Source organism: Camellia sinensis, chromosome 11 (genome assembly GCF_055761805.1).
Source record: "Camellia sinensis isolate YWXY chromosome 11, ASM5576180v1, whole genome shotgun sequence".
Classification (NCBI taxonomy): Eukaryota; Viridiplantae; Streptophyta; class Magnoliopsida; order Ericales; family Theaceae; genus Camellia; species Camellia sinensis.
The window spans coordinates 16,988,099-16,996,825 of record NC_138971.1 but is presented as its reverse complement, the minus strand read 5'-3'; the positions used below and the strand labels follow the sequence as shown (position 1 = coordinate 16,996,825).

Below are 8,727 nucleotides of genomic sequence, written 5' to 3'. Positions count from 1 at the left end.
TGGGAAATTAAAGGGGTTATAAAGATTTTAATGGAGGGTATGTATAATTCATTCTTAATGGTTCCTCTCTTTGATAACTAAGTAGAAAGTTCTTTATGTTATACAAGTTAGGGTTTATGTTATGGAACAAATATGTGGCGAATGATTAATTAGAATCACGTTTTTGAAGTTTGATTATGTAGCTAAATGATCATGTGTGTATATATAGCTATGTGTGAGAAGATAGGAATGTTATGAAGTTAAGTTGTGTTTGTGAGTTAAGATCAAAAGTCCAAATTGTATGAAGATTGATCTATGTTATAGCTCCTATTTACATGAATTTGAACCATGTTTCATCAATTAAAAGAACCTATTTTGAGACTTGAAAAATGTATCAAAAATTGGGTTTTTCTGCATTTTCGGACTGCTTTCTGCCAGAATCGCCGCACGTGCAGGGCTCACAGCCGCACGTGCGGCCCATGCTGCAAAAATTTGTTTGCTCGGTTTTACGTGCTTAACCCTCTGGTATTTTTAGAATTTGTGTTTGATGTCCCTAAGATGCCTGTAAATTCATTCGAAGTAAACTAAAGCAGGAAAGGAATTAAGAAAGCAAAAGATCTAATGACTAAGTTATGTGTATGTACAGGACACACTCCAGGAGGGGCAAGCACTCCGTTGTAGCACTGTGAGTAGTAGTACAAGAATGTACATTTTATATACTATTGACAATTATTGTCACTAATCCTCTATTCTTTGTAAGTATTATTCAAACAATTATGACAATTGGAAAACAATGTGAACTTATATGAACGCTGAAAGATTTGCGTACGTCGGTATGATTTTGGAATCCTTATATTCTGTTAATGACAAATATTAGCCCTTTGTTATTTATCAGTATAGTATGTTATTTCTTAAAGAATAAGTGGAACTTATGTTCAGCCTTGAAGAATGATGTTGTGTGAATTTAAGATTATGTTACGAAGGGATCCAAGAACGTTTAGAATCTATGATAGGAATGTAAAGGTTTACCATTAGCATGCAACCCACATAAGAATATGAATCATTCTATTTTGTTAAGTGCATGATAATGACATGATATAACAAGAAAAGCTCTGTTTTCTATTAACTTAATGATTATTCATATATGTAGAAGTATTCACATCATCTTTAGCACAAGGCCCTTACCCAGGGGTAATAATACCGTGGTTCAAATAATTAAGTTATAAGTTTACGTATGTTCTAAGTTTAAGTCTGTTATAAGTTTACGTATGCTCTAGTCAAGAATGTTACAAGTTTATATATGTGTGACAAGTTCCAATATGTACAAGTTTAAGTAAGGTTACAAGTACAAGTATATACAAGTTTAAATGTGTTACAAGTTTTCAAGTTTAAGTATGTTATAAGTCCATGTATGTTATAAATTCAAGTATATTACAAGTATACGCATGTTATAAGTCCAAGTATGTTACAAGTTTAAGTACGATACAAGCGTAAGTATGTTACAAGCTACGTTACATGCTTATATATGTACAAGTTCAAGAGTATTATAAGTTCACAATGTTGAGGAATTTCTTTATGGAACCAACAAGAATGCTTTTTTTATTGATTTGCCAGCGCTATTAAAAGGCTAAGTATAAGTAAGTATGAATTCTGATTTCTATTAATGATTCAAGCATAATGCATATGTATGAATTTATTTCCGTTATGGTATGACATTTATGTATGGTTTGGGTCTGTAAGACCTGTTAATTATTGGTATGGAACAAAGTGCTACTTGGAACTAAGTGCTACGTTGTGAGCCACCGCTAGAGTCCATGTGAGACACCTCTTGAGTCCATACATATGTGAAAATTGTGAGGCTCATGGCCATCTGTATAAGTTGTTATGAAATGAAACAAAGTGCTACACGGAACTAAGTGCTACGATGTGAGTTACCTCTAGAGTCCGTGTGAGACACCTCTTGGGTTCATATATGCATGTCCAAGGGCTTTAATGCCAATATGTTTTAAGGGCTTAATGCCAATCTGATAAGGGCTTATGCCATTCTAATATGAAACAAAGTGCTACACGGAACTAAGTGCTACAATGTGAGCCACCTCTAGAATCCGTGTGAGACACCTCTTGAGTTCATATATCTATATGTTCAAGGGCTGTAATGCCATTCTGACAAGGGCTTCATGCCATATGTACAAGGGCTATATGCCACCATGTTTAAGGGCTCCATGCCATATGTTCAAGGGCTATATGCCATTATGTTTAAAAGCATAATGTTAATGTGTTCAAGGGCTTAAAACCATTATGACTCACGATTGGGGCCTAAGGCCATTTAAAATGAAAACAGGAACAGATTAACTACATGATTTTCGCATTTATTTATGCATTGTTATGTATTATGTTTAAATTGTGCATTTATGTATCATACTATTCACTGAGCTTGGCTCATCCTATGTTATGTCTGTTTCTGTAGGTAACCAACCAAGTGGTCAGTTCTAAACCATGACGCTTGTCTTCTTTGGTCAACCTTTCCATGTCCAAGCCTAAGAGAAGCTGCTCTTATTTTCTTGAAGTTTTGACGAACTTTGGTTTTGCACTCTAGTTGTTGGCCTAAGGTTGAAATGTGTATAATACTTTCTTCCGAAACGTTTTTGGTGTATGCCCAATTATAGAGCTGGGCTTGTGTGTATGTGCGTATATATCCGATATTCAGGTGTATGTTTTAGATGTTATTTGTCTGCTTAAAGTTTGTGATCCTGGCATGATAGTAGTAGCTCAATGGAGTTTGTTTCTATTGTCAAATTTTGATATTTAATGCTTCCGTTCAGGCCCCATATATTATATATATAACAGGTTAAGTGTCCGTTTCTGAAGTGGTCATGCCCAAACTTTTAGGGGCGGGTTTGGGGGCGTGACAGGTGGTATCAGAGCACGAGTTGCTATCTCACACACGGATCCATTGAGCTTTAGGATGTCTAGAAAAGACTTAGGCATCATTCTTTAGTGCATATGAAAGGAATTGATAGCAACGATACTGGTATATGTAATGACGCTAACCGCAATGGTTGTTATTCATGTCTGTTATACATTTCTTGTATATATTGTGATTGGTTGCTCTGCAGAACATGGTAAGACCTGCAGATGGGATTAAATCAAGCAAGTTGCGCAGCAGAAGCGTGGTCAGGATTCGAGCTAGTCGGTAAGACAATGTATATACAAATGATTAGATGAAATGTGAGCTATCATGGGAATAATGATAATATGAATGGGTTTTTAGCATCTGCTTAAGTGACTTGATTAAATTCTAAGTACCGAATATTCCTAAGATCAAAGGAAATGCTATATGTATGATACTCTTAGTTATGTTTTTCTTGCCATAACCCTGTCGAGATTCGTGATTTTAAGAATTTATTGTGTTTGAATATTTTCATGAGATGTGTTTTGTGTAAGGATTGAAATTGTGTTAAGTATGACCGATTCTAAGGAAAAGTCAGGCATGTAGTGACCCCCCTAAAGTTGTGAAAAGGATCAAGTAATTGTGACCTTGCTTCTTGCTAATGATTTAAATAAATAAGTTATATTGACGAGTTAGTTAATGATCTCGGAAGAGTATGTAAGTTATATTGAAATCCTCTTGCATGTTATACAAATTTGTACAATACGCACTACATGATTAAAGCACCTTATCGATATACTGTTACATTTCTAGATATTATGGAACCCTAATAGATGTGATTATGGTATATTTACTGGAATTATGACTCTATAAATGGACTTAACCAGACTTACGTATGTGGAATATTGAAATGATTAAAGGAGAGGCCAAATTAAGAAGAATGTTTCCAAGAGAAGACGTTACGCCTTCAAGTTATGACTGATTAACTGACCGTGATTTTGAATTTGATTATGGTTTTATTTTCGGATGGCACCCTACGCTTGAAAAGATAGTTACCTTATATGTTTTTATTGCTCATATCCAAACTTAGGATATTCTAATTAAGTGTCTCTCATGGCGTACTTACAGGAAATTGTAAAAGTGTATGATGCTAAGTTATGATCTAATTGTAACTGTTGGATTTGGACTATGGTTCTCCTTGTGTTACGGTATTTCTTTCCATTATTCTGACTTTGCCCAAATTCGTATGTGTGGTTTTGAGTCCATATAACATTATGAATTTGATATGTTTACGGAAATAGAGAATACTAAGAACAAATGTGAAGCTAGTGACTATATGCTTATGCAACTTATTATGCATGTTGGAATGATGCATACCTTGTTAAATGGACTGAACCTTGTGGATGGCTTTGGTATTTAATTTCATGATGCATTATATGATATGAATCTAATTACATAATTGATTTTTGTGACGATGATAGACAGTTTGGGTTACCAGCTTATCCCTAAGTGACTTATAATATGGGATTTATCAAGTAATGGGATTTGCACATGAACATAGCAAAGAACATATGGCGATTGAAATTAATGCATACTGTGGAATGTATGAATTCTGTGTCTAGGAAAACGAAATCTACTATACTTTTAAGAATTGTATGTTCTGTATTTGGGCATTAACACTGTGGAACTTATTGATGGGGAAATATTGAAATGATAGACCCTACCTACTGAGGATTTTCTGTCTTACATATTCTGCAATGGACTCGTGTAATCTTATCTTACTTATCGCAATAAGTGTGGGATTACCCTGTGAATTGTTCGAACCAAAGTATGAAAATATTTATGAAAGAATTGAACAATAATGTGAGACTGAGATTTCTACTTTATCATATGGCAAAACAAGTTTGGAGGACCAAACTGATTTAAGGGGGGGAGAATGTAATAACCCAACCCTCATATCTGTTTTTAGTATATTTTCGATCTGTTATTCTGTGCATTTACTTGCTTTCTGTGAAAAGCGATTTATATCCGTGGCATTTTTATTAGTGTATTTGGAACCTCCCTATTTTATTTTGGGCTATTGATTGTGGTGGTAATGTGATGGTAAAGTAAGATTGGATCAAAAACTTTAATTTGAATAATTCGTTTACGACCAACCGTCACTCTTTTGCCCTTTTATTGTTCCACACTTGGAATTTGGATGTGAGGTTAGAACCATTGGAAAGCTTATTTTTGGGGCTTCAATTTGGGCACAAGAATGACCTAAAACGGAGTCCGGATGAGAGAGTTACACCTGTTTGAAGTTTTCATATCTGTGCTGGAAGCAGAACCGCACGTGCGGGAAATGGGGCGCACGTGCGGCGATGTGCGGGGCAGCAGCTCAAAAACGTGATTTTTGAGTCATTTCTTAGATTTTCTTTTCCTCTCTTCTTCTTCCCTCTTCCATGTCCGAAACCCTAGCTCCCAAAACCTTGATTTCCTCCACTTTTCTCAACAAATTAACCATGAATCTTGCATCAAGGATGGAGAATAAGAGGAGATCACCACTTTCTACCGAATGGAATTCCGAAATTTTTGAGGTATGTTGGGGTATGTTGGGGTTCTATTATGGGGTTTAGAGTATGGTTTATGGGTTATGGACCTAGGGTGCCTAATAAATGAGAAGATTTGCAATCAAAAGTAATGGGTTAAGAAGATTTAAAATTGTATTTGAAATTTGTAGATTTCTTAGAAACCCTAGGTTGGTTTTTGATGATTATCCATGATTTGGCCCAAATTGATAGTTGAATCATGAAAGTGGTAAGTTGAATTAGATGTGTTCAAGTTTAATTGGAATTTGGTTATGTTTGAAAATTATGTTTAAATTTTGCCGATTGAACTTTGTTAAATGCATTGTAAATTATGTTTTAATAAAAGGGAAATTGGGGGGAAAGAAGAAGAAGCTTCCAAGGAAGAAGATTGGGAAATTAAAGGGGTTATAAAGATTTTAATGGAGGGTATGTGTAATTCATTCTTAATGGTTCCTCTCTTTGATAACTAAGTAGAAAGTTCTTTATGTTATACAAGTTAGGGTTTATGTTATGGAACAAATATGTGGCGAATGATTAATTAGAATCACGTTTTTGAAGTTTGATTATGTAGCTAAATGATCATGTGTGTATATATAGCTATGTGTGAGAAGATAGGAATGTTATGAAGTTAAGTTGTGTTTGTGAGTTAAGATCAAAAGTCCAAATTGTATGAAGATTGATCTATGTTATAGCTCCTATTTACATGAATTTGAACCATGTTTCATCAATTAAAAGAACCTATTTTGAGACTTGAAAAATGTATCAAAAATTGGGTTTTTCTGCATTTTCGGACTGCTTTCTGCCAGAATCGCCGCACGTGCGAGGCTCACAGCCGCACGTGCGGCCCATGCTGCAAAAATTTGTTTGCTCGGTTTTACGTGCTTAACCCTCTGGTATTTTTAGAATTTGTGTTTGATGTCCCTAAGATGCCTGTAAATTCATTCGAAGTAAACTAAAGCAGGAAAGGAATTAAGAAAGCAAAAGAACTAATGACTAAGTTATGTGTATGTACAGGACACACTCCAGGAGGGGCAAGCACTCCGTTGTAGCACTGTGAGTAGTAGTACAAGAATGTACATTTTATATACTATTGACAATTATTGTCACTAATCCTCTATTCTTTGTAAGTATTATTCAAACAATTATGACAATTGGAAAGCAATGTGAACTTATATGAACGCTGAAAGATTTGCGTACGTCGGTATGATTTTGGAATCCTTATATTCTGTTAATGACAAATATTAGCCCTTTGTTATTTATCAGTATAGTATGTTATTTCTTAAAGAATAAGTGGAACTTATGTTCAGCCTTGAAGAATGATGTTGTGTGAATTTAAGATTATGTTACGAAGGGATCCAAGAACGTTTAGAATCTATGATAGGAATGTAAAGGTTTACCATTAGCATGCAACCCACATAAGAATATGAATCATTCTATTTTGTTAAGTGCATGATAATGACATGATATAACAAGAAAAGCTCTGTTTTCTATTAACTTAATGATTATTCATATATGTAGAAGTATTCACATCATCTTTAGCACAAGGCCCTTACCCAGGGGTAATAATACCGTGGTTCAAATAATTAAGTTATAAGTTTACGTATGTTCTAAGTTTAAGTCTGTTATAAGTTTACGTATGCTCTAGTCAAGAATGTTACAAGTTTATATATGTGTGACAAGTTCCAATATGTACAAGTTTAAGTAAGGTTACAAGTACAAGTATATACAAGTTTAAATGTGTTACAAGTTTTCAAGTTTAAGTATGTTATAAGTCCATGTATGTTATAAATTCAAGTATATTACAAGTATACGCATGTTATAAGTCCAAGTATGTTACAAGTTTAAGTACGATACAAGCGTAAGTATGTTACAAGCTACGTTACATGCTTATATATGTACAAGTTCAAGAGTATTATAAGTTCACAATGTTGAGGAATTTCTTTATGGAACCAACAAGAATGCTTTTTTTATTGATTTGCCAGCGCTATTAAAAGGCTAAGTATAAGTAAGTATGAATTCTGATTTCTATTAATGATTCAAGCATAATGCATATGTATGAATTTATTTCCGTTATGGTATGACATTTATGTATGGTTTGGGTCTGTAAGACCTGTTAATTATTGGTATGGAACAAAGTGCTACTTGGAACTAAGTGCTACGTTGTGAGCCACCGCTAGAGTCCATGTGAGACACCTCTTGAGTCCATACATATGTGAAAATTGTGAGGCTCATGGCCATCTGTATAAGTTGTTATGAAATGAAACAAAGTGCTACACGGAACTAAGTGCTACGATGTGAGTTACCTCTAGAGTCCGTGTGAGACACCTCTTGGGTTCATATATGCATGTCCAAGGGCTTTAATGCCAATATGTTTTAAGGGCTTAATGCCAATCTGATAAGGGCTTATGCCATTCTAATATGAAACAAAGTGCTACACGGAACTAAGTGCTACAATGTGAGCCACCTCTAGAATCCGTGTGAGACACCTCTTGAGTTCATATATCTATATGTTCAAGGGCTGTAATGCCATTCTGACAAGGGCTTCATGCCATATGTACAAGGGCTATATGCCACCATGTTTAAGGGCTCCATGCCATATGTTCAAGGGCTATATGCCATTATGTTTAAAAGCATAATGTTAATGTGTTCAAGGGCTTAAAACCATTATGACTCACGATTGGGGCCTAAGGCCATTTAAAATGAAAACAGGAACAGATTAACTACATGATTTTCGCATTTATTTATGCATTGTTATGTATTATGTTTAAATTGTGCATTTATGTATCATACTATTCACTGAGCTTGGCTCATCCTATGTTATGTCTGTTTCTGTAGGTAACCAACCAAGTGGTCAGTTCTAAACCATGACGCTTGTCTTCTTTGGTCAACCTTTCCATGTCCAAGCCTAAGAGAAGCTGCTCTTATTTTCTTGAAGTTTTGACGAACTTTGGTTTTGCACTCTAGTTGTTGGCCTAAGGTTGAAATGTGTATAATACTTTCTTCCGAAACGTTTTTGGTGTATGCCCAATTATAGAGCTGGGCTTGTGTGTATGTGCGTATATATCCGATATTCAGGTGTATGTTTTAGATGTTATTTGTCTGCTTAAAGTTTGTGATCCTGGCATGATAGTAGTAGCTCAATGGAGTTTGTTTCTATTGTCAAATTTTGATATTTAATGCTTCCGTTCAGGCCCCATATATTATATATATAACAGGTTAAGTGTCCGTTTCTGAAGTGGTCATGCCCAAACTTTTAGGGGCGGGTTTGGGGGCGTGACAGTTTCCCTG

General features: G+C 35.0%; 2 long non-coding RNA genes across 3 annotated transcripts; both read left to right on the top strand.

Moving 5' to 3' along the window:
* Positions 1–624: 624 nt before the first annotated feature.
* LOC145803074 (uncharacterized) lies at positions 625–2,690 on the top strand. Of its 2 annotated transcripts, none has more exons than XR_014345176.1 (2): positions 625–664; positions 2,447–2,690. It is a non-coding gene; the product is annotated as an uncharacterized LOC145803074 (long non-coding RNA). The 2 variants fall into 2 exon arrangements; XR_014345177.1 differs by lacking the exon at positions 625–664 and adding an exon at positions 781–1,616.
* Positions 2,691–5,244: 2,554 nt separating this feature from the next.
* LOC114258317 (uncharacterized) lies at positions 5,245–8,518 on the top strand. The gene is made up of 3 exons (XR_014345175.1): positions 5,245–5,448; positions 6,454–6,492; positions 8,275–8,518. It is a non-coding gene; the product is annotated as an uncharacterized LOC114258317 (long non-coding RNA).
* Positions 8,519–8,727: the final 209 nt, after the last annotated feature.